Source organism: Schistocerca nitens, chromosome 4 (assembly GCF_023898315.1).
Source record: "Schistocerca nitens isolate TAMUIC-IGC-003100 chromosome 4, iqSchNite1.1, whole genome shotgun sequence".
NCBI lineage: Eukaryota > Metazoa > Arthropoda > Insecta > Orthoptera > Acrididae > Schistocerca > Schistocerca nitens.
This window is the reverse complement of record NC_064617.1, coordinates 280738085-280764568: the sequence shown is the minus strand read 5'-3', so window position 1 is coordinate 280764568 and position 26484 is coordinate 280738085.

Below are 26484 nucleotides of genomic sequence, written 5' to 3'. Positions count from 1 at the left end.
GGTTTAAATGGGAATAAAACTCGCTAATTTAATGTAATGTACAAATGCACCAATGAGAAGTATATATAGTGTGAGCTATGTAACTATCATATGATATGTAACAGTTCACAAAAATATCTCAAAATGTAACTTTATTACAAATAAAATGTCCCACCTGTCGAAGAATGCAACAGTCATTAGTTATTGAGTGGTAGAGACCAATCTAGCTATGAAGGAAATCTAAATCACAAAGTAAACATCAAACAGATTGGAGGTGTGGAAAGGACGAGGGAAGATGGAGGGTGGTGAAACCCATCTATAGTAGACAAAACATTATGCATACTAGTAAAGGACCTTGATGGAATAACAAAGAATAACAAATGGAAACACAAGTAGACTGGGTATTAAACAAGAACAGAATGTCACAGAAATGAAATTCTAGACACAGTACAATGAAGGAAGTAAGTAAATTAAGTCATGGAGGTGATGCAGTTTAAGCAAAATAAGACATATAGTATATTAGCAATATGTAAATCATTCTATAGAATGAAGTCTGTCATATAAATATCATTGAGGCATCTTGTAGATGAAAGGACAAACAAGAAACTTAAAACACAAACCAGTAAGGTAGGTCAATAGTGTATATGTCTTAGTCTTAGTATCTGCAGTAACTATTTTTGTAAAAATAGTAAAAAATATAAAAGGAACTAGAAGTGATAAAACTGTATCATGTCAAGGAAGATCTTTGTATGGCATATAGAGAAGTAGAAGTTTTACAACTATAAGGAACACAGCTTACGATTTACTCTTAAACATCTGTAAATGTGACTAGAAATTGGCACCTAAGTCGCAGAAAAAATTGAGGTACATATCAAATCCCAAACATGAGTCTACAAACCATACTAACTGTGGAATGACTTGTATATTCAGTCATGAAATCTGCTGTACCTCAAGATAATTTAGAAAAGAGAGATACATATTGAAACTGCGACTTAAGAGAAAGAGTCTCAAATAAAAGGAAGGACCCTTGTTAAATAGAAAATAAAAATACAGGCCTACAGTAAAAATATCATAGAAAGAAGCTACAAGCCAAAAACAATAACATGATGGCCTTATTTAATAACAGTCATAAAAACCGTGAAGGAACAAAAAATTGAAAAGCATAAAAAATGGAACAAAACATACTAAATTCCAAATTAAATTCTTTTGTATGTCTCTTTGGTTTTTGTTACTTTCCTTGTCTAATTTTGTGATGAATCATCATACTGAGATTCTGTGTACTTATGTATTTATGTCTGTACTAGAATGTACTGCTTATTTGTTTTCATTTCATATGTTTTATTTTGAATATTATCTCCTCAGTTTTATTATTATTCTCTTATGTTGTTTTATTATTGACAAGTCATATGCACATTTAAGTCTATGCATCTGTACATATATATGGTGTACATCTTTTAACAACTTTTTATTGACTTTACTTTGTTATTTTAATAGTATTGACAGTTATATACCAGACTTACACTATATTCTATATTTATTGATTTATGATGTATATGGACCTGAAAATGACACTAATGAAGAGTCAAAACTCATTGCTTAATAGGAGAATGTTTAGGAAGCAATACAGCTGTTGGTATCCTCTATGACTTACTGACCAGCCACAACAAATCCATATGATGAATCTACAAAAATTTAATATACCAAATGACAGGCGCAGCTTGAGGATTTGTTAATAAGAAAATTAGGGGAACAACACCAACTACTGCTGTCAACATTATTAGAAGGTCAGAAAGTATCACAGCAAAATCTGTATAGGTGAAGATCAAGAAAGAAGATAGTGTTAGGCATAAAGTCAATTCCAAGTATGAGATATTGTGAATGAAATTGGAAATTGTAAGTTTATACAGTAAGCATGATGACCTTTCAAAGCAGTTATACTTGGAATATTTGGAACATAGTGTATTGGTAAGTTCTCAACATTTAGTTAGTTTATTACAGTATGTAGATTACACAATTAAGAAGAGAAGTGAAAATATGGAGAACACCTATGAAATGAATGCCTGTATACAGAAACATAATCAAGAAATACATATCAAAAATATGTATAAATTTAGTGATAATCAGTTTTTGCTAAAATCGTTAATACTGATATTATATTTAATAAGGATGAATATTATTTATCACATAATGACTATAAAAGTGCAATAGACAGAATGTTATGTAGAAAGAACATAAATTCGTTTATTGCAGAGGTAAAATGAACTGTGAATTAATGTAAGGTCATTGATAATATTTGGTTGGTAATAATATTAATGAAGCAAGTACCTCACTTTCTAGTAAAAGTAATAAAAAAGTGAGAACAAAACTGTAAATGAAGACTTAATTCTGTGCAATATTAACAGTAAGATCAGAACCCATGGGACCGTAGTCTTAACAGTTGATAAAACGAATACCAAAGTGGTGTCATAAATAAGTGAATGTATAAAACAAATACCATCTGAGCAGGTCTTGAAAGCCCAACAATACTGACCAGCCATCATGTCATACTCAGCCCTTAGGTGTCACCAGATGCAGATAAAGAGAGGCATGAAGTCAGGACTAATCTCCCAGGCATTGTCAGTTTTAATGATTGGTGCTGTTATTTCTCAATCAAGTAGCTTCTCATTTGTCTCACAAGGACTGAGTGTATTCTGCTTGTCAACAGCACTTGGCAGACCTGGACAGTGACCTATCCCAAGAGCAAGCCAAGACTGATGGGAACTGGTGTTTCTTAGAACGATATTTCAAAATCTGATTATGATCCAACAAAAAATAAGTTTCTTTTTTGATATGTTTTAAAATTTATTGTACTCTTAATACTTGAGTCTGATGGAAGATTTGCTGACTTATTTTGATATATCATCAGTGTTCAGTGTAAAGTGTCATCAATATACAGACACTTTCCATATTTGAACTATTTAATTTTTGACATGTCGGTTTTCATAGCATTATGACGATTTCGCATTGTCCTGTTTATTGTCCTTGTGCCTTAATGCTCTTTATTGTCACTTGTATTTTTCCCTCTACTGTTCAATTATTTCAGTGTTGTTTATCATACTGGCTTTTTCATGTTCCTTATTCTGCTCTTTGGTGGCAATACATTATATTAATCTACATCTGCTAAGCATATCTTCCATCCATTAGTACTTCATGTGTTGTCATCTTTGACAATCTTCGCCGACTACTCGTCCTCACAGTTGTGTGTTTCAAGTGTACACATCAAATAAATAGATAAGTCTCTTGGACGTTTATTATCAGGTGAAATACACAGTATGTTTTGATTTGTCATGTTTTCGTCTAGGAGTCCATGGTATCCAGTTCAGTACATATGGTAACTATTCTACGTGCACCAACATTTGGATGTCTCCATTCGTTTTCCGCATAGGTCAGTCCATTATATGTTCTGTTTTAGTTGACTTCCTGACTGAGGTCATATAGCTTACAGTTTTATTAATTCTCTTGCCCATGTGGTTTTCTTGTAGCTTTAACTTTTTCCACATCACGATTCGAAAGTTTTTACTCGGAGCCTTCTAATGTGCATTCCCTCACATAGCAGACTGCATGCTTGAAAATTATGTGACAGATACTGTCTTTTGTTTACTTTGCGACTTCTAATATATACTACTTGTTGTTTATTGGTATTTTAGAGTATAATTCCTTTTCATTCTCTCGGTTTTCTGTAAATACAACTTTTAAAAATAGTGGCACTGTCATGGACTTAGGATTACAATTTTTCTTTTGCGATGAGATATTTTGTTATGTGAAGAATGTATAGTTCGCCTATCCTAATATAATTGGATTAGAAAACTACAGTATACAGTTCTATGGATATGGTATCTACTCTATGTGTGAATGTTTGGATGTCTGCATTCATTATTCGTATAGGTGGGTTGTTATGCATTCTGCTTTATTAGACTTCCTGACTAACTCCATATAGGCTACAGATTAATTATTGCTCTTAGCCATTTGTTTTTCTAGCCAAAGTAACTTTTTACATCTTAATTCTAAAGTTTCTACTGCTGTAATGCACATTCCCACACATAATGGTCTTCATGTCTTTAAAATTAGGGATAGATAATAGTCTCTGATTCATTTGCGAGCTCTATTTCGTACTGCTTGTGATTGTTGGTGTTCCTTGATAATTTTTTTTCCTTAACACAGCTCTTTCTAATAGTGCTACTCTCGTTGACTTTGGTTTTGATAGATATTTTGTGGTGACTTTGTGTTACAGTATTTCTACCTTCTTATCTACATGGAATGTAATATGTTTCCCTCTTATAGTTCCAGATTTCTCCATGTACTTTGTTGTACTAAATTATCTTATGAATGTTTTTGGCTAATATGTATCTCTGTAACAGCTTGTTGCCATTAATTGAATGTTATCTCCAGTAAAGAAAGTTTTCTTTTCAGTTACTGGTTTTCCTCATAATTACTACTACAAGTTATACTATGTTACTTTCTTTTTGTACACCAGTGTTTGGATGCTCCATTAATTTCTCACATTGATAAGTGGTTCATACTTTCTGATTTATTCAACTTCCTGTTTGTTTCTATCCATACTTTTCTATTATTTCTCTGACCCAATTATTTTCTTATCGATCTAGTACCATATGCATGTTTTGATTAAAAGGGTGATTCGTTTTATCTACACATTTTCTCCGATAATGAGCATCATGTTTTTGAAATTTCCTGGTATTTGTGCTACTGTTTATGTTTTACTGCTTTAATTATCCTTTTAGGGCAGATAACTTAGCATGACTTAACTAATATGGAACCTTTATCCCAGTATAACACTTTTAACGACAGGCTATTTGCGTATATTTATGATGACATGTATTTAGTTTGATGTTACTTCTACTGGGATTTACTTTCTAATTGATACATTTTGATTCTTTCTTTTTTTTTAGAAAAAAGAAATGTAACATGCATCCCTTTCGATTTGTGTTCGTTCATGACTTACATGAATTTTATGAAATAAAACCATCATGTTACTGCTTGTGGCTTGTAGTTTCTCCCTGTAATATTTTACGTTTAATTCCAACTAAGAAAAATCCTTTCTTTTGCTTGGTGTTCTTTCCTTTAAGTCGATGTTATAGCATGTATCTCTCTTTTCTCAATTATCTTGGGGTACTGCTGATTTCATGAATGAATATAGAAGTCATTCCACAGCCAGTACGGTTTCTGGATTCATGTTTGAGACTTGACATGACCTTATTTTTATTTACGGATTAGGCATTAATTTCTAGTCATGTTTGCAGGTATTTAGGACTAATTCATACGCCATTTTATTTACATTTGTAAAATTATAAACCTCCCTTGACCCTACAGAGGTCTTCTATGATACTATACATACCATTTCGCCAGTTCTATGAGTTCCAGTTGGTTTTATATGTGGACAATTTGAAGCTAATGTTCTGTATTTGACTGTATTTATAAAAATAGTTATTGTAGATACTAAGACTTTAACATGTGGTATACTGTTACATTGTGACAAGTAACACGAATATTAACTTCTGTCTCAATCATAACAGACATATACACTCTTGTTCTACCTTACTGACTAGTGTTTTACATGCTTTGCTCATTCTTTTGTCTATAAAATGCCTCGATTACATTTATATGACATATTTCATTCCATGGAATGTTTCTACATATTGACACACTGTAAGTCTTCTTTCCACTTAACTCTGCATCACCTTCGTGAATTAGATTACATTCTTCCTTGACTGTACTGTGTCTAATATTTCGTTTATGTGACATTCTGTTCTTGTTTAACAGCCAGCCTACCTCTATTTCCATATACATTGTTTATTGTACCATTAAATTAAAAAAATGGTTCAAATGGTTCTGAGCACTATGGGACTTAACTTCTGAGGTCATCAGTCCCCTAGAACTTAGAACTACTTAAACCTAACTAACCTAAGGACATCACACACATCCATGCCCGAGGCAGGATTCGAACCTGCGACCGTAGCGGCCACGCGGTTCCAAACTGAAGCGCTTAGAACCGCACGGCCACACCAGCCAGCATCAAATTCCTTTACTAGTATACATAATGTTTTGTCTGTTATAGATGGATTTAAGCATCCCCTGCCTTCCCTCTTTCCCTTCTTTCCCAACACCTCCATTCTGTTTGCTGCCTACTTTGTGACTTAGGTTTCCTCCATAGCTACATTTCCCTCATGTTCCAGTAAATTTCATATAATGTCAACTAACATACAATAAGTGTTAGCATTTGATTATGGATACACCTATTATGTTGCAATTGAAATAATTTTGATGTATAGTCTCTCTGTTATGGTATCACGTTTGAAGTTCCATTTCTCAACCCTTAATACATGCTAGTACTGTGATATAGGGACTATTCTTTATTAAGGACACATTTAACATACATCTATTCACTCTGTACTGTCATATTAAACCTTCTAGACTTTTAATCTCATACTCTTCACTTCATCATTCTACACTCTCTCTCATAGAATAATTGATGACTGTTGGGTTCTTTGCATAGTGGGACAAATTCTTTTGTAGTTGAGCTACATTTTGAGATATTTTCACGAATTGTTACCTATGGCATGGTAGTCATATAGTTTGTACCACATTATACTTCAAAATGGCACACTTTGTATGTCACATTAAATTAGAGAGTTTTATTCACATTTTGTTCCCATTTGTATAGATACTATTTTAACTACCAAGATATGAACAGATTACAAATTTTGTAATTATAAAAATTATATATCTGTATTTTGTTTGTTATTTTCCATATCTAATTTCCTGATGAATCAGGAGACCAGATTGTACTACTTACTTGTTATCATTTCATACAGTCAACTTTGTATGTTACCTCTCTCATTTTTATTATAATTCTCTTATATTGTGTTAATAATACTAGCCAGTATCTAATTGTAGGGTAATATTATTATAAGTCATTTACACATTTAACTCCATCTATCTGTTCATGTATATGTTGTATATGTTTTAGTAACTTTTTATTGACTTTACTTTTTCATTATAATATCATTGACAGTTGTGTATTGCACTTACACTATGTTGCATATTTGTTGATTCCTGATGTACAGGGCCTGAAGATAACGCCTATAAAGCGTCTAAACTGATTGTTTATATAATAACACTTTTAAGAAGAATTGTGGCTATTGATAACATTTTATATGAGTTCCTCATGATGGTTTCACGTGACTGAAACCAGTTTGCATATAATGTGATTGACGCAGCAGCTTGGAGTATCAATAGCAGATTCGATAATTGTATAAAGGTGGTGTGTCACCATCTGCAACGAAGTAAAGTTGTATGTTGACAAAGATCATCAACATTTTGATAGCCTACCGCAAACATCTTCATGTAGCTACTAAGATCATCAGTAAAACGCGTTCTTGTCACTCCCATAGTCACATAATGCGGTAATTTGGTCACATATTTAGTTTTAGAATTTTGCAATTAATGTTCATGTGTAATGAGTAGCCTTCAATGGCATTCTTGTCGTAGGAGGTCGTATACGTAGAATAACGCATAATATAACTAAATTCTTAGTATTGATATTTCTTTCAATTTTGCACTTAGTGTGCTACTGATTTAACTATTGTGAATATTTCTCCTCTGTGACGTATCAGCAGGTTTATTGTGACACCAGTCTGGTTCAAAAGCAGTCTTCTTCATCCTTGAAGAAATCGGCAAGACATGTTAAGAATTTCGATAAATGAACTGAAATCTAAATGGGGTCGTGTGTTAAAAATTCCTATTGACTGAGAGTAGCAAACTTCTATTTCATAGCAAGGAATCTCCTGGCTCCTGACCGGCCGAAAGGTTTGACGCAGAAACTTTGGTGCTATTGCTGAGAAAGTCCAGTGGCGGCAGCCACAGTGGTCGATCATGCACCTAAGCTCGGCGTAAAGTAGTCCGCTAAATGTGTTAATTATTTCATTCAGTTGCATCACGAGAGTGCATCACCGAAGTCGGGTGGTGATGACGAAAGTGAATGGTTGAGTATAGGTGGCTTTAGATTGTAGTCAATTGTTAAGAAGTATTGCATCCTTATGTGGCAGCAAGTTATATGAGTGACATATTGTGCAATCATTGGTGTAATCATTTTGTAAAATTTTTTATATGTGGGGATCCACAGCCTCCAGATGCATAACAAGCGTAAATACGGCCCGTAGTAGGGTGTAATGCGGTGTTTATTTAATCGTGCAATTAGCTAATTTCGACTAAGCGTCAGTGTCAAGTACCTGTAAAATCAACATGGAAAAGCACAACATTGTCTGCATACACGGCCATGTTTAAATACATGGCACTACATTGTCTGCATACATGAATGACAATGATGCTTAGTCGAAATCAGCTAATTGCACGATTAAATGAACATCGCATTACAGGCTACTGTAATTTCCGTTTATTGATCATTTTCTGTGGAACCGGAGCTGTGGCACGATTTGAGTAATACGAGACATCTTTAAAAGGCACTGAACTGCTCTTTATTGCAAAGTTCCTCATTTTTCTACAGTCTTAACCTAGCAGAGCCATGTCATTATCGAAGCAACGGTCGGGCGCTGTCTTTTGCAGCGAAGGGGACATACTTCACGACCCACACAGTAAGGAAAACAAGTGACAGACAAATTTACAGAATACATACCAATGGTCGTAATAAGAAAGTTACATAAGCATTGACATATAGTACACGAGATTTCACGGAGAAAACAGTCAAGTGAAATGGCTGAACATGAAAACCAAAGTGAAAAAAAAATGCTGACTGGAGAGATGGCGTGCCGAACTCATCTTTCCAAACTATGTCAAATACAAGAAAAAATACAGAAAGTTACAAAAAGGCAACAGTTAGCCGTGTGTAACAGTATCACCAACAATCACAGTATTAATGGAGATAACCCATATAGCACAGTAAAACACATTAAAATACGTATGTACTAAATGCCAATAACAAATTATATCAGCAGCTTACACAGAATACGTGTTTCACCTACGGTCAGTGATAACAAGGTCCGCCCCGGTAGCTGAATGGTGTCGGCATGGTAGCTCAGCGTGTTCGGTCAGAGGATTAGCTGCCTCTGCAAAAGAAAAAAAAAACTGAGTGAATGGATTGTCGATGAACTTTAACTGGTGTCATGAGACGTCCGCCCCGAAAAAATGCAACGAACCCTGTTGTTGTGGTCTTCAGTCCTGAGGCTGGTTTGATGCAGCTCCCCATGCTACTCTAATCCTGTGCAAGCTTCTTCATCTCCCAGTACTTACAGCAACCTACATCCTTCTGAATCTGCTTAGTGTATTCATCTCTTGGTCTCCCTCTACGATTTTTACCCTCCACGCTGCCTTCCAATGCTAAATTTGTGATCCCTTGATGCCTCAGAACATGTCCTATTAACCGGTCCCTTCTTCTTCTCAAGTTGTGCCACAAACTCCTCTTCTCCCCAATTCTATTCAATATCTCCTCGTTAGTTATGTGATCTACCTATCTAATCTTCAGCATTCTTCTGTAGCACCACATTTCTAAAGCTTCTATTCTCTTCTTGTCCAAAGTATTTATCGTCCATGTTTCACTTCCATACATGGCTACACTCCATACAAATACTTTCAGAAACGACTTCCTGACACTTAAATCTATACTCGATGTTAACAAATTTCTCTTCTTCAGATTCGCTTTCCTTACCATTGCCAGTCTACATTTTACATCCTCTATTCTTCGACCATCATCAATTATTTTGCTCCCCAAATAGCAAAACTCCTTTACTTCTTTAGTGTCGCATTTCCTAATCTAATTCCCTCAGCATCAACTGACTTAATTCGACTACATTCCATTATCCTCGTTTTGCTTTTGTTGATGTTTATCTTATATCCTCCTTTCAAGACACTGTCCATTCCGCTCAACTGGTCTTCCAGGTCCTTTGCTGTCTCCGATAGAATTACAATGTCATCGCCGAAACTCAAAGTTTTTATTTCTTCTCCATGGATTTTAATTCCTACTCCGAACTTTTCTTTCGTTTCCTTTACTGCTTGCTCAATATACAGATTGAATAACTGTCTCACTCCCTTCCCAACCGCTGCTTCCCTCTCATGCCCCGCGTCTCTTAGTCTCTTTAACTGCCATCTGGTTTCTGTACAAATTGTAAATAGCCTTTCGCTCCCTGTATTTTACCCCTGCCACCTTTAGAATTTGAAAGACATTGTCAAAAGCTTTCTCTGAGTCTACAAATGCTAGAAACGTAGGTTTGCCTTTCCTTAATCTATTTTCTAAGATAAGTCGTAGGGTCAGTATTGCCTCATGTGTTCCAACATTTCTATGGAATCCAAACTGATCTTCCCCAAGGTCGGCTTCTACCAGTTTTTCCATTCGTTTGTAAAGATTTCGCGTTAGTATTTTGCAGCTGTGACTTATTGAACTGATAGTTCGGTAATTTTCACATGTGTCAACACCTGCTTTCTTTACGATTGGAATTATTATGTTCTTCTTGAAGTCTGAGGGTAGTTCGCCTGTCTCATACATCTTGCTCACCAGATGGTAGAGTTTTGTCATGACTGGCTCTCCCAAGGCCATCAGTAGTTGTAATGGAATGTTGTCTACTCCCGGGGCCTTGTTTCGACTCAGGTCTTTCAGTGCTCTGTCAAACTCTTCACGCAGTATCTTATCTCCCATTTCATCTTCATCTACATCCTCTTCCATTTCCATAATATTGTCCTCAAGTACATCGCCCTTGTATAAACCCTCTATATACTCCTTCCACCTTTCTGCCTTCCCTTCTTTGCTTAGAACTGGGGTGCCATCTGAGCTCTTGATATTCATACAAGTGGTTCTCTTCTCTCCAAAGGTCTCTTTAATTTTCCTGTAGGCAGTATCTATCTTACCCCTAGTGAAACAAGCCTCTACATCCTTACATTTGTCCTCTAGCCATCCCTGCTTAGCCATTTTGCACTTCTTGTCGATCTCATTTTTGAGACGTTTGTATTCCTCTTTGCCAGCTTCATTTACTGCGTTTGTATATTTTCTCTTTTCCTCAATTAAATTCAATATTTCTTCTGTTACCCAAGACCAAACGCAACAAACTATATCGAAAACAAAACAAAAAAAAAGTGGTCAGCGCTAAGGAATGCCGTTTAAAGGGGTCCGAGTTCGATTCCCGGCTGGGTCGGAGATTTTCTCCGCTCAGGAACTGGGTGTTGTGTTATCCTCATCATCATCATCATCATCATCTCATCCCCATCGACACACAAGTCGCCGAAGTGGCGTCAACTCAAAAGGCTTGCAGCAAGCGAACTGTCCACCCGACGGGAGGCCCTAGCCACACGACATTTGCAGTGATACAAGGTATTTAGGGAAGAGGATATTTTACAAAATTTTTATTTTTAAACAATTACATGTATTCAAAATTAAAGTCATACAATAAAACCATACGAACAAAACACAAAACCATTGGTACAAAAAGCTGCCGAAATCTGCTACAAAACACCATGCTGCATTCAGGGCAGCATAGACACATACTCGCATACATTTTTAAGAACTTTTTTGTTTTTCGTTCTTAAAAACCTGAACAGTACATGGGCATGTTGCCAATCCAGTTCCATCCTGTAGTTTATGCTACTTGATTTCCAATGAACAAGCAGTGGTTTATGCAGGATTGTGCCCGCCCACATATAGTCGATTTTGCTCTTGACTTTGTTCATGAAGGATTTTCGTGAGAGTGTGCTGTCTCACCGCTTTCCTGGGCGTCCTAAATTTCTTGAAATTTGGCCACCTCACCGTCCCGACATCAATCCCTGCAATTATTTCGTCCGGGGATTTTTAAAAGATGTCCTCCGGCAACGTCCTCGACATGTACTGGAGGTCAGGGCCCACGTTTTGGAAGTGTACAGTGCAGTCGACGAAGATCTGCTGCGCTGGCCACTGGTGAGGAATATGCCTCTTCGTTGCGGCGGTAAAATGGTGGCCACTTTGATCACATTATTCTCTGACGTCGATGCTCCATGAATTTGTGATTCTATGTTTATATAGCTGGTAGCGTTATGTGTCACAGTAGTCAAATAAATTTAAGCTCAGATGGTTCAACATCTACTGCTCCACTTTGTAACCGAAACGTGCAGTTTCTGATATTTGGTTATTTACTTTAGTATAATACTTATACATAACCATGTAATATTAGAACACTAATGGGCTGCAACAGAATATGGCCTTGCGCATAACCAGGAGAGAAACTCATCAACTACAGGATCAAAATAAATTGAGTTGTTACTGAATATAAAATTAATGCTAATTAAAGAACAAAAAAGGTTAACAAAAGTGGAAGTCTACTGTTGGAAGCGTCGGAATTTGGATGCTCATATCGTTGTATTAACCACGCTAACACAAGGAAGCAACAACACAGTTCTCCACCTGAAGATGATGGTGTGAACCATCGAAACGCGTAGTGGGAAAATGAGTGACTGACGCACTAAACTGTTTCATTTACATCTATCAACAGTCGGAAGGAGAAGGGGGAAGGAAGATTGAGTTTAACGTCCCATCGACATCGAGGTCATCAGAGACGGAGCTCAAGCTCGGAACATGTTAAGGATGGGGAAGGAGAGCCCTTTCAAAGGGACCATCCTGGCATTTGCCTGGAGTGATTTTAGGGAAATCACGGAAAACTTAAATAGGGACGGTCGAGCGCGGGTTGAAACTGTCGTCCTCCCGAATGCGAATCCAGTTTGCTAACCACTGCACCACCTCGCTCGGTCCGTCCTTTATCGACTAAGTATTCGTAAGAGGAGGGCGTTAGGTGCAGTTGCGGAGCAGTTCAGGCACTTAATCACCAAGTAATACGCCAACACGTGGACGAATCATGTACCCAGAAATATATTTTAAGTGCCCAAGAGAAAGGCATAAAAGCTGCGGAAGTCTGGAGAGGAAAAATGTGAGGTCCTTGTCCCGGGCGCATGAAGTAAATAAAGGGAGTGGACAAAAATCAGAAACACCATACATTACCTTGCCTAATACGGTATAGGAAAACCGATGGAATTGAAAACAGCTTCTAGTCGTCCCGGAATGGGTAAATACAGGTCCTGTACGGGTGTTAACAAAATCTTATACATTGTCTCTGCAAAATAGTGACAACTTCAGGTAACGACGTTGAAGTGGGTAGCGATCACGTATCCTTATCTCAAAAGTACATCGCACTGGCTCAATAACATTGAGATTTGTTGACTGTGGTGACCGGGGGAGATGCGACAATCCATGACGTAAACTCAGGCAGACATTGTAAACAGTGTGAAGAAAGATTCATCAGACCAAATGGCTTTCTTTCATTGCTCCCTGTTCCCGGTTGTTTGACTTCGCCATCACGTGTCCCTATTACAAGCATTTACATGACTGAAACTTCCTGTCAGATTAAACCTGTGTGCCGGACCGAGACTCGAACTCGGCACCTTTGCCTTTCGCGGGCAAGTGCTCTGCCATCTAAGCTACCCAAGCACGACTCAGCCCCGTCCTCACAGCTTCTGCCAGTATCTCGTCTCCTACCTTCCAAACTTTCAGAAGCTCTCCTGCGAACCTTGCAGAACTAGCACTCCTGAAAGAAAGGATACTGCGGAGACATGTTAGCCACAGCCTGGGGGATGTTTCCAGAATAAGATTTTCACTCTGTAGCGGAGTGTGCGCTGATATGAAACTTCCTGTAGATTAAAACTGTGTGCCAGACCGAGACTCGAACTCGGGACCTTTACCTTTCGCGGGTGGGAGTCGTGGTTGGGTAGCTCAGATGGTAGAGCAGTTGCCCGCGAAATGCAAAGGTTCCAAGTTCGAGTCTCGGTCTGGCACACAGTTTTAATCTACCAGGAAGTTTCATATCAGCGCACACTCTGCTGCAGAGTGAAAATCTCATTGTGATTTACATGACTGATGAGTGATTTTGGAATATTAACTCGCCTGCAGTTCCCAGCTTCTTGAGCTGCTTTCGTGTTGTTTTTGTGCTGACAGCTCTCGTGAGTGGGATATTCAGTTCTGCAGAGACTTTTGCAACTGTCGTCTTCTTATTTTGCATCACAATCCTCTTCGATGATCTTCAGTCACGATCACTCAAGACATGTTTTCGTCTGCATTTTGACTTAGCAGATGATGTTTCTCCGTTACCCTTATTTACTGTATGAATCTTCAGTAGGTTCAAAAAATTGTTCCAATGGCTCTGAGCACTATGGGCCCTAACTTCTGAGGTCATCACTCCCCTAGAACTTGGGACTACTTAAACCTAACCTAATACCATCACACACACCCATGCCCGAGGCAGGATTCGAACCTGCGACCGTAGCGGTCGCGTGAGCCCAGACTGAAGCGCCTAGAACCGCTCGGCCGGCACAGTAGGTTCCTCTTGAGGCAACGAAATCTTGGGCAGCCTTGATTATAGAAGCACCCACCACAACAGCACCAACAATTTTCCCGTGTTCGAAGTCACAGATAACGCATTCACAACTATACTGAAGTAACACTTACAACATATTGATGACTTTTTTTTCTTTACACCGGTCTTTTGACTTCACTGATGCAGCCTCCCACGAATCCTTCTCCCGTGCCAACCTTTTCATAGTAGCACTCTGCAAACCACGTCCTCAGTTATTTGCTAGATGTATTCGAGTCTCTGTGTGCCTCTATCGAGTTCACTCTGTACATATCCCTCTCGTGCCACGGAAGTTATTCACTGACGTCTTAATACACGTCTTATCACCCTGTCCCTTCTTCTTGTCAGTGTTTTCCACGGTTTCCTTCCTCGCCGATTCTGCGGAGAACTTCTTTATTCCTTGCCTTACCAGTCCACCTAACTTCAGCATTCTTCAGTAGCACTACATCTCAAATGCTTCGATTCTCTTCCGTTCCGGTTTTCTCACAGTTCACGTTTCACTACCATACGTTGCTATACTTCAAATGCACATTATCAGAAATTTCTTCTTGAAATTGAGGCCTACATATGATAGTATTAGAATTCTCTTGGCCAGGAATGCCCTTTTTGTCAGTGCTACTCTGCTTTTTATGTCCTCATTTGTGTGTCAGTCTTGGGTTATTTTGCTACCTAGATAGCAGAATTCCTTGAAGTCGTCTACTTTGTGATCCCCAATTCTGATGTTAAGTCTCCTGGTTTACTCATTTCTGCTACTTCTCATTATTTTCGTCTTTCTTCGATATACTCTCAATTCATGTTCTGTACCTATTCGATTCACCAGATACTATAATTCTTCTTCACTTTCACTGAGGATAGCAATTTCATCAGCAAACCTTATCACTGAATATACATTCACATTGAATTTTAATCCTAATGTTGAACTTTTATTTCCTTCACTGCTTCTTCGATGTATACGATGAACATTAGGGGCGAAAGACTACATCTCTGTCATACATCCAGTCCGAGTACTTCATGGCGTTCCACTCTTATTGTTCCCTCTTGGTTCCTGTGCATATTGTATACAACACGTCTTTCCCTGTAGCTTACCCCTTTCTTCCCAACATTTCGAACTTCTTGCACCATTTTACATTGGGAACGCTTTTTCCTGGTCGACAAATCTCATGTACGTGCCTTGATTTGCTTCAGTCTTGGTTGCATTATCAACCACGGTGTGCCTTCACCTTTCCTAAAACCAAAGTGATGGTCCTCTAGCAGATCCCCAAGATTTTTTTCCATTATTCAGTATGTATTATTCTTGTCAGATGTTAAGCACTTGCCGTCTCTTTCAATCTTCGGAACTGTGTGGATGACGTTTTTACGAAAGTCAGGTAGTATATCGCCATACTCATACGTTCTGCGCACCGACACGAAAAGTCGTTTTGTTGCCTCTTTCCTGAATGGTTTTTGAAATTCCGATGCAACGTTATCGATCCCTTCTGCTTTCTGGGACTTAAGTGGACCAAAGCTCTTTTAATTTCTGATTTTCTGATTATAATACTTGACCCACTATCCCTTCCCTATCGATTCCTGCTTCTTCTTCTATCACGTCATCTGAGCCATCCTCACCATCATGAAGATCTTCAATGCACTCCTTCCAGCCATTCCCTCTCTCCTCTGCATTTAACAGTAGAATCCCCACTGCACTCTTAATGTTATCGCCCTTGTTTTTCATTTCACCGAAGGTTGTTTTGACTTTTCTGTATGCTGCGTCAGTTCTTCCGACAATCATTTCATATCGATTTCCTAACATTTTTTGTGCAGCCATTCTGCCTTAGCTTCCATGCACTTTCTAATTATGTGATTCCTAAGTGACTTGTATTCCTGAATTTCCCGGAATATTTTTGTACTTCTTCCTTTCGTCGATCAAATGAAGTATTTCTTCTGTTATCCATGATTTCTTCGCACTTGCCTTCCAACTGCGTATCTTCTTCTTTTCGACTTCGGTGATTGCCCTTTTTATAAATGTTCATTCCTCTTCAACTGAACTGCCTACTGAGCTATTCATTACCATAATACGTGTAGTCTTACCTACACCGTGCCTCTTCATTCCTTAATGCTTCTATATTGCACTTCTTTGCGTACTGATTTTCCCTGACTTGTCTCTCAATCTTCACTCTGCTCTTCATCTTTATTGAATTGTGATCTGAGTTTACATGTGCCCCTCGGTACGCCTGCAATCCAACAACTGATTTCGGAATCTCTGTGTGACCATGATGTAATCTAACAGAAACCCTACATCTACACGGATACACAGCAAATCACATTTAAGTGCCTGGCAGAGGGTGCATCGACCCACCTTCACAATAATTCTCTCTTATTCAAATCTAGTACAGCGCGTGGAAAAAACGGACACCTATATCTTTCCGTGGGAGCTCTCATTTCACTTATTTTATTATGATTATGGTTTCTCCCTATGTAGCTAGGCGTCAACAAAATATTTCCGCGTACGGAGGACAAAGTTGGTGACTGAAATTTCGTGAGAATATTCTACCGCAACCTAAAAAGACTTTGTTTTAATAATGTCCACCCCAGATCCTGTATCTTTTCAGTGACACCCTCTCCCCTATTTCACGATAATAGAAAACGTGCTGCCATCCTTTGAACTTTCTCGATGTAATCCGACAATCCTATGTGGTAAGGATCCCATACCGCGCAGCAGCACTCGAAAAGAGGACTGACAAGCGTAGATCTGTTACATTTTCTAAGTGTCCTGCCAATAAAACGCATTCTTTGATTAGCTTTCCCCGCAACAATTTATATGTGTTACTTGCAATTCAAGTTGTTCGTAATTGTAATTCCTAGGTATTTAGTTGAATATACGGCCCTTAGATTTGACTGATTGTGTGTAGCCAATGTTTAACTGATTCCTTTTAGCACTCATGTGGATGACGTCACACTTTTCGTTATTTAGGGTCAATTGCCAGTTTTCGCACCATGCTGATATCTTTTGTAAATCATTTTGCAATTTGTTTCGACCTTCTGATGACTCTACTAGTCGATAAACGACAGCGTCATCTGGAAACAACCTAATACGTCTGCTCAGATTGTCTCCTAAATCGTTTATATAGATGAGGAACAGCAAAGGGTCTATAACACTACCTCAGGGAACGCCAGAAATCACTTCTGTTTTACTCGGTGAACTTCTGTCTGTTACTACGAACTGTGATGTCTCTGACAGAAAATCATGAATCGAGTCTCATAACCGAGACGATATTTCACGAGCACGCAATTTCACTAAAAGCCTCTTTTGTGGTACAGTCTCAAAAGTCTTCTGGAAATCTACAAATACGGAATCAGTTTGAAATCTCTTATCAACAGCATTTAACACTTGGTGTGAGTAGAGAGATAGTTGTGTTTCACTAGAACGATGTTTTTTAAATCTGTGTTGACTATGTGTCAATAGATCGTTCTCTTCGAGGTAATTCATAACTTTCGAACACAATATATATTCCAAAATCTTGCTGCATACCGAAGTTAATAAAATGGGCCTCGAATTTAGTGGATTACTCCTAGTACGTTTCTTTATTATTGGTGTGACTTGTGCAGCTTTCCAGTCTTTGGATGTGGATCTTTCGTCGAGCGAACGGTTGTATAGGGAGGCGCACGAAATGTGTTACCATTTTGTTTTTGAATACAAACTTCATTGTCAATACAATCTGAAAGGAACATATACTACAATGAAGAGCCGTCCATGGAGATTTGTTCTAACTCATCACATGCTCAATATGTCCAGCATTTCGTTTCCTAACTTCCTTCAGACGAACACTGAAGTTACTGATTACCCTACGGCACATGTCTTCCGTAATTTCACTGCAAGCTTGAAGAATAAGTCTTCTGAGCTCCATTAAAATCCAGAGCTTCTTGCTACTGCCTTGCCCTTCAACACGCAGTGGTTCATGCAAGATGGAGCAAGGCCACATACTGCAAACACTGTGTTGGAGTTTTTACACGAGCATTTTGACATGCGGATCATTTCACTCAGGTTTCCAGGTCGCTTCAATGACGGACAAAATTGTCCCCCCAATAGTCCAGACCTCAATCAATGTGACAAACAAATTTTCCCGAAACGTCCACGTGATTTAATGGAGCTCAGAAGACTTATACTTCAAGCTTGCAGTGAAATTACGGAAGACATGTGCCGTAGGGTAATTACTAACTTCAGTGTTCGTTTGAAGGAAGTAAGGAAACGAAATGGTGGACATATCGAGCATGTGCTGAGAAAGTAAAGTAAACAAGCGGCAAGACGCAGTCAATACCTTCGCTGCGCAGTGCCGATGGTATTGTTACCGACGACTGTGCCGCTAAAGCGGAGTTATTGAACGCAGTTTTCCGAAATTACTTCACCAGGGAAGATGAATGGAATATTCCAGAATTTGAAACACGAACAGCTGCTAGCATGAGTTTCTTAGAAGTAGATACCTTAGCGGTTGCGAAGCAACTCAAATCGCTTGATGCGGGCAAGTATTCAGGTCCAGATTGTATACCGATAAGGTTCCTTTCAGATTACGCTGATACAATAGCTCCCTTCTTAGCAATCATATACAACCGCTCTCTCACCGATAGATGTGTACCTACAGATTGGAAAATTGCGCAGGTCGCACCAGTGTTTAAGAAGGGTAGTAGGAGTAATCCATTGAACTACAGACCTATATCATTGACGTCGGATTGCAGTAGGGTTTTGGAGCATATACTGTATTCAAACATTATGAATCACCTCGAAGGGAACGATCTATTGATACGTAATCAGCATGGTTTCAGAGAACATCGTTCTTGTGCAACGCAGCTATCTCTTTATTCGCACGAGGTAATGGCCGCTATCGACAGGGGATCTCAAGTTGATTCCGTATTTCTAGATTTCCGGAAAGCTTTTGACACCGTTCCTCACAAGTGACTTCTAATCAAGCTGCAGGCCTATGGGGTATCGTCTCAGTTGTGCGACTGGATTCGTGATTTCCTGTCAGGAAGGTCGCAGTTCGTAGTAATAGACGGCAAATCATCGAGTAAAACTGAAGTGATATCAGGTGTTCCCCAGGGAAGCGTCCTGGGACGTCTGCTGTTCCTGATCTATATAAATGACCTGGGTGACAATCTGAGCAGTTCTCTTAGGTTGTTCGCAGATGATGCTGTAATTTACCGTCTAGTAAGGTCATCCGAAGACCAGTATCAGTTGCAAAGCGATTTAGAAAAGTTTGCTGTATGGTGTGGCAGGTGGCAGTTGACGCTAAATAACGAAAAGTGTGAGGTGAGCCACATGAGTTCCAAAAGAAATCCGTTGGAATTCGATTACTCGATAAATAGTACAATTCTCAAGGCTGTCAATTCAACTAAGTACATGGGAGTTAAAATTACGAACAAAAGTTGGAAAGACCACATAGATAATATTGTGGGGAAGGCGAGCCAAAGGTTGCGTTTCATTGGCAGGACACTTAGAAGATGCAACAAGTCCATTAAAGAGACAGCTTACACTACACTCGTTCGTCCTCTGTTAGAATATTGCTGCGCGGTGTGGGATCCTTACCAGGACATCGAAAGGGTGCAAAAAAGGCAGCTCGTTTTGTATTACCACGTAGTAGGGGAGAGAGTGTGGCAGATATGATAAGCGAATTGGGATGGAAGTCATTACAGCAAAGACGTTTTTCGTCGCGGCGAGATCTATTTACGAAATTTCAGTCACCAACTTTCTCTTCCGAATGCGAAAATATTTTGTTGAGCCCAACCTTCATAGGTAGAAATGATCATCAAAATAAAATAAGAGAAATCAGAGCTCGAACAGAAAGATTAAGGTGTTCGTTTTTCCCGCGCGCTGTTCGGGAGTGGAATGGTAGAGAGATAGTACGATTGTGGTTCGTTGAACCCTCTGCCAAGCACTTAAATGTGAATTGCAGAGTAATCATGTAGATGTAGATGTAGAACAAATCTCCATGGACGGCTCTTCATTGTAGTATATGTTCCTTTCAGATTGTATTGACAATAAAGTTTATATTCAGAAACAAAATGGTAACACATTTCGTGCGCCACCCTGTATATGATACTCCTCCTTCTCTAATTATTGCGAAGAGTATTCGCTATTACTATCTGCAACAGAGCAATCTGCAGGATCGGGGACCATGACGTTTGTGTTCAAGCTTACATTTCTCACGGCGTTTCTGCATTTTCGTCCAAACTCGGCGTTTTTGTCAGAAGATGCTGCCATTGACGACAGCTCCAGCCTGCTCCTCCTCGTGTAGATGGAATCCTATTAACGTGTTGTTCGTGTCGTTATGAGAGGAGACGAGTCGCGCTGTCGCCGGCGCGGCATACGTGTTCGTACCCGCGTCGGCTGCGGGCCGCCTGATGGCTGGAGGCGGCCGGCTGCCCTTGGCCGATGGCCTTGGCTGTGATGAGGCCCGGCTGGCCGTCTGCGGACACAGCCTCGCGAGGACAACGACCGCGGGCCGCCCGCCGCTTCCTGCTGTCCTTGCAGATCTCATCACCTTCATTCTCCTATTCATCGCTCTCAAGGCAGTCACAACGGCGCCCTTCCAGGGAATCTGGCCAGTGTCCTACATTCCGCACGGTCAGATCGCAAGTATGCGGTGACAGTCACTGAAATACACTGGGGTGGCAAAACTCATGGGATAGCGATATGGTCTCATACAGATGGCAGCAGTATCGCGCACACAAGATATGCACTATTGGCCATTAAAACTGCTACACCACGAAGATGACGTGCTACAGACGCGAAATTTAACCGACAGGAAGGAGATGCTGTGATATGCAAATGATTAGCTTTTCAGAGCATTCACACAAGGTAGGCGCCGGTGGCGACACCTACAATGTGCTGACATGAGGAAAGTTTCCAACCGATTTCTCATACACAAACAGCAGTTGACCGGCATTGCCTGGTGAAACGTTGTTGTGATGCCTCGTGTAAGGAGGAGAATTGCGTTTCCGACTTTGATAGAGGTCGGACTGTAGCCTATCGCGATTGCGGTTAATCGTATCCCAACATTGCTGCTCGCGTCGGTCGAGATCCACTGACTGTTAGCAGAGTATGGAATCCTTGGGTTCAGGAGGGTAATACGGAACGCCGTGCTCGATCCCAACGGCCTCGTATCACTAGCAGCCGAGATGACAGGAATCTTATCCGCATGGCTGTAACGGATCGTGCATCCACGTCTCGATCCCTGAGTCAACAGATGGGGACTTTTACAAGACAACAACTATTTGTACGAACAGTTCGACGACGTTTGCAGCAGCATGGACTATCAGCTCGGAGACCACCGCTGCGGTTACCCTTGACGCTGCATCACAGACAGGAGCGCCTGCGATGGTGTACTCGACGACGAACCTGGGTGCACGAATGGCAAAACGTCATTTTTTCGGATGAATCCAGGTTCTGTTTACAGCATCACGATGGTCGCATCCATGTTTAGCGACATCGCGGTGAACGCACATTGGAAGCGTGTATTCGTCATCGCCATACTGGCGTATCACCTGGCGAGATGGTATAGGGTGGCATTGGTTACACGCCTCGGTCACCTCTTGTTCGCATTGACGGCACTTTGAACAGTGGACGTTACGTTTCGATGTGTTACAACCCGTGGCTCTATCCTTCATTCGATCCCAGCGAAACGCTACATTTCGGCAGGATAATGTACGACCGCATGTTGCACGTCCTGTACGGGCCTTTCTTGATACAGAAAATGTTCGACTGCTGCCCTGGCCAGCATATTCTCCAAATCTAATTGAAAACCTCTGGTCAGTGGTGGCCGGGCAACTGTCTCGTCACAATACGCCAGTCACTACTCTTGATGAACTTTGGTATCGTGTTGAAGCTGCATAGGCAGCTGTACCTGTACACGCCATCCAAACTCTGTCTGACTCAATGCTCAGGCGTATCAAGGCCGTTATTACGGCCAGAGGTGGTTGTTCCGGGTACTGATTTCTCAGGATGTATGCACCCAAATTGCGTGAAAATGTAATCACATGTCAGTTCTAGTGTAATATATCTGTCCAATGAATACCCGTTTATCATCTGCATTTCTTCTTGGTGTAGCAATTTTAATGGCCAATAGTGTAAAAGGGCAGTGAATTAGCAGAGCTGAAATTTCTATTCGAATGATTCATGTTAAAAGATTTCCGAAGTGAGTACGCCCGCGCTATGAGAATTAACAGACTTTGAACGAGGAATCGTAGTTGCAGCTAGACGCATAAAACATTCAATTTCGGTGAGATACACAGTGTCAAGAAGACATCGAGAATACCAGATTTCAGGCATTTCCTCTAACCGCGGAAAACAGTGCCCGACGGCCTTCACTTAACGACCGAGAGCAGCGGCGTTTGCTTAGAGTTTCGGTCCTAACATACAATCGGTACTGCGTGAAATAACCGCAGAAGTCAATGGGGACGTACAACGAACGCATCCGTTAGGACAGTTAGGCGATATTTAGCGTTAATGGGCTATGGCAGCAGACGACCAGACCGAGTACGTCTGCTAACAGGACATCAGCCGCAGCGCCTCTCCTGAACTCTTAACCGTAGCGGTTAGACGGTAGACGGCTAGAAAACGGTGGCATGTTCAGATGAATCTCGATTCCAGTAGGGTTCTTGTGTGACGCAGATCCAACTTAGCCATGAACCCGAGGCACTGTGCAAGTTGGTGAAGACCCCATAATGGTGTGGGCTGTGTTTACATGGAATGGGCTGGGTCCTCTTGTCCAGCTCGACTGATGATTGACTGAAAATGGTTACGTTCGACTACTTGGAGACCATTTGCAGCCATTAATGGACTTCATGTTCCCAGACAGCGAAGGAATTTTGTGCATGACAAGGCACCATGTCACTGGGCCACAGTTGTTTGCGATTTGTTTGAAGAATATTCTGGACACTTCCAGTGAATGATTTGGCCACCCAGATCACGCGACAAGAATCCTACCGAACATTTATGGGACATAATCGGGATGTCAGTTCGTGCACAACATCCTGCTTCGCCAACACCTTGGTAATTATACACTGCTATAGAGACAGTACGGCTCAATATTTCTGCAGGGACTTCCAACGACTTGTTGGGTCCATGCCACGTCGAGGTCCTGCGCTACACGATATTAGGTATCCCACGACCTTTGTTACGTCAGTGTATCTTACATCACGTTGCGGAGCACAACCTCATTCCGTCACGCATCCTCTCACAATTGCGTCTATGTACGGGCTGTTTAAAAGAAATGTCACATATTCTTACAGGAGGTACTCTGCAGCAACGTGTGCGCTGATATGAAACTTCCTGGTAGATCAGAACTGTGTACCAGACAGCCACTCGAACCTTTACAGTTTTCTCGCGCTAGTGCTGTAGCACGACTCACGAGCCGTCCTCACAGCTTTACTTCTGCCACTGTCTCATCTCCTATCTTTCTAACTTCACACAAGTTCCACTGCGTACCTTGCAGGGTTATCAATGCCGGAGGAAACTTCATACAAGTTCCCCTGCGTACCTTGCAGGGTTATCAATGCCGGAGGAAAGGATACTGCGGTACGCAGTTTTGATCTGACAGGAAATTTCATATTAGCACACACTCTGCAGCAGACTGAAAAATTCATTCTGGAAACAGTCCCACAAGCTATGAATAAGCCATTTTATTTATTTAACCGAATCTGATTAGGGCCACGAGGCCCTTTCTGACGTCGGACCACGGTTTCACACACAATTACTTAAGAAACAATAGTTTTAATATGACAACTGGTATCAAAATGATTTGTCTACAGTGACAGTGTGAGTTATGTACTATGAACTAGTAACATTAATACTGGCAGGACTTGTACTATTGCAGCTGCTACCACTAATAGTACTAACAAAAATAATGACAGTAATAACACTAATGACAGTGGCAGTATAAGACATTTATAGTGTGGTGTCACTGCCAGACACCACACTTGCTAGGTGGTAGCCTTTAAATCGGCCGCGGTCCGTTAGTATACGTCGGACCCGCGTGTCGCCACTGTCAGTGATTGCAGACCGAGCGCCACCACACGGCAGGTCTAGAGAGACGTCCTAGCACTCGCCCCAGTTGTACAGCCGACTTTGCTAGCGATGCTACACTGCCTGCATACGCTCTCATTTGCCGAGACGATACTTAGCATAGCCTTCAGCTACGTCATTTGCTACGACCTAGCAAGGCGCCATTACCAGTTTATATTGAGATTATAATTCTGTATCATCAAGAGCGATGTTCTACAACTATGGATTAAAGTTAAGTATTACAGCAATTGCGTCCGTTTTTCTAAGTTCTCATTTCCTTATAATGTTCGAGACCTCACGCCAGCCTGCGTGAGCTTAAACGCGTGCATTTCGGCCTCCTCTAGCAACACGGTGTTGGCTCTTCTGCCAACACTTCATATAGGTGTACAAAACAGATGTTTTCTGACATAGTGAGTTCTGGGGAAAGGAAATTTAAGGAGACTGCATTGGCTAAGAACACTGCGAAATGAGAAAGATCAGGTTGGAAAGAGAGATGTTCAAAGGTAACGAGTGTGTACCAGGGACAATGATACTACTTATTATTGCTTTAGTAGCTATGTCATTAACTTTCATCTGAAGATGGAAATGGTGATCAGTTCTCTAATATAACGCGGTACGTTGTCCAAGAGTCGAGTTCCTGCTACTGAGAAGTGTATCGAGGAAGTGGCTGAAGGAAGGAGTGGGACAGAAAGGATATGATGGGAGCTGGAGTTTCTGCCATGTTGTTCAGACAAGAGCGTTAAGGTCGAGGAGAGATATGGGGGGACAGTGTTCATTGGTAAGACCGAACAGAAGACAGTGGGTATCGAAATCTTTGCCCTTGTCTGCTTGCAGCCAGGGTAGCTTGCGTATGATTGAGGAATGTGATCAAAGAGTCGAACATCACAAATGTTACAAACAGAGGCGCTCATAAACAGTTCCACGCGCCGTGAGCTTTCCTGAGAAAGGCCACGTCGCTGCAATATCCTTTCTTCCACGTGTGCTAGTCCTGCAAGATATGCATGAGAACTTCTGTGAAATTTCGAAGGTAGAAGATGAGGTAGCGGTGGAAATAAAGCTTTGACGAGGGATCGTGAAACGTACCCCTGTTACTCAGTTAGTAGAGCAGTTTGTATGCGAAACGCAAAAATCTCACGTTCGAGTCCCAGTCTGGCACAAAGTTTTGATAGCCAGAAGCTTTCATAAGAGTTACTATTGGTCAAAACTGGCAGAAACGTTCTGAACGTTGCGTCTGGTGTGTCCCAGATCTGACTTTAGGAGCGCAAGCGCAAGGTTATTTATAAAACAAATCTTTGATCATGCAAAACAAACGAGTGTTGAATTTAACTATTCTGCACAACGAAAACATCACTACAGTAAGAACAACGCATTGAGTGTGCAACAGGTTATATTTGTTGTTTGTGGGTCACCTAACCACGGAAAAATGATAGGACAGTGGGTGAGGGAACGTGAGATGTTAAGTCAAGAATGAGATTAACAGTTGTTTATTTGTTCCAATAACTGACATAAATCGTACTAAAATTAACAGAGAACAAAGTTCCCTAAAACTCAAATCAAATTACAAAATGAGGCTAAGGCTCTGCGAAGGTACCAGAAAGTGTGGAAGACTATACAGAGAAAATGCAATATGATCTGCTCATCTGGGCAGCTTCCGAAACCAAAATTAACAATGTAACAAGGTGACGAAAATCATTTGTCACCTCATTGTATTGTCATTTTCAAAGACAACTGGCTATTTATTCACACGAAGTAGTGAGCGCTATTGAGTGGAGACCTCAAGTTCATCCCATATTTATAGATGTCCAGAAGGCTTTTAACACCGTTTCTCACGAGTAGCTTCCAATCAAATTGCCTGCTAGTGTATTGTCGTCTCAGCTGTGCGAATGGATTCGTGAATTTATTGTCGGAATGGCTAAAGTTCGCTGCAAATGATGGAAAGCCATCCGCTGAAGCCAGAGTAATCCATGGGCTTCCCCAAGAAAGCGCTATGGACCCTCTACTATTCTTAATCTATGTGAACGATTTAGCAGCTAATCTGAGCAG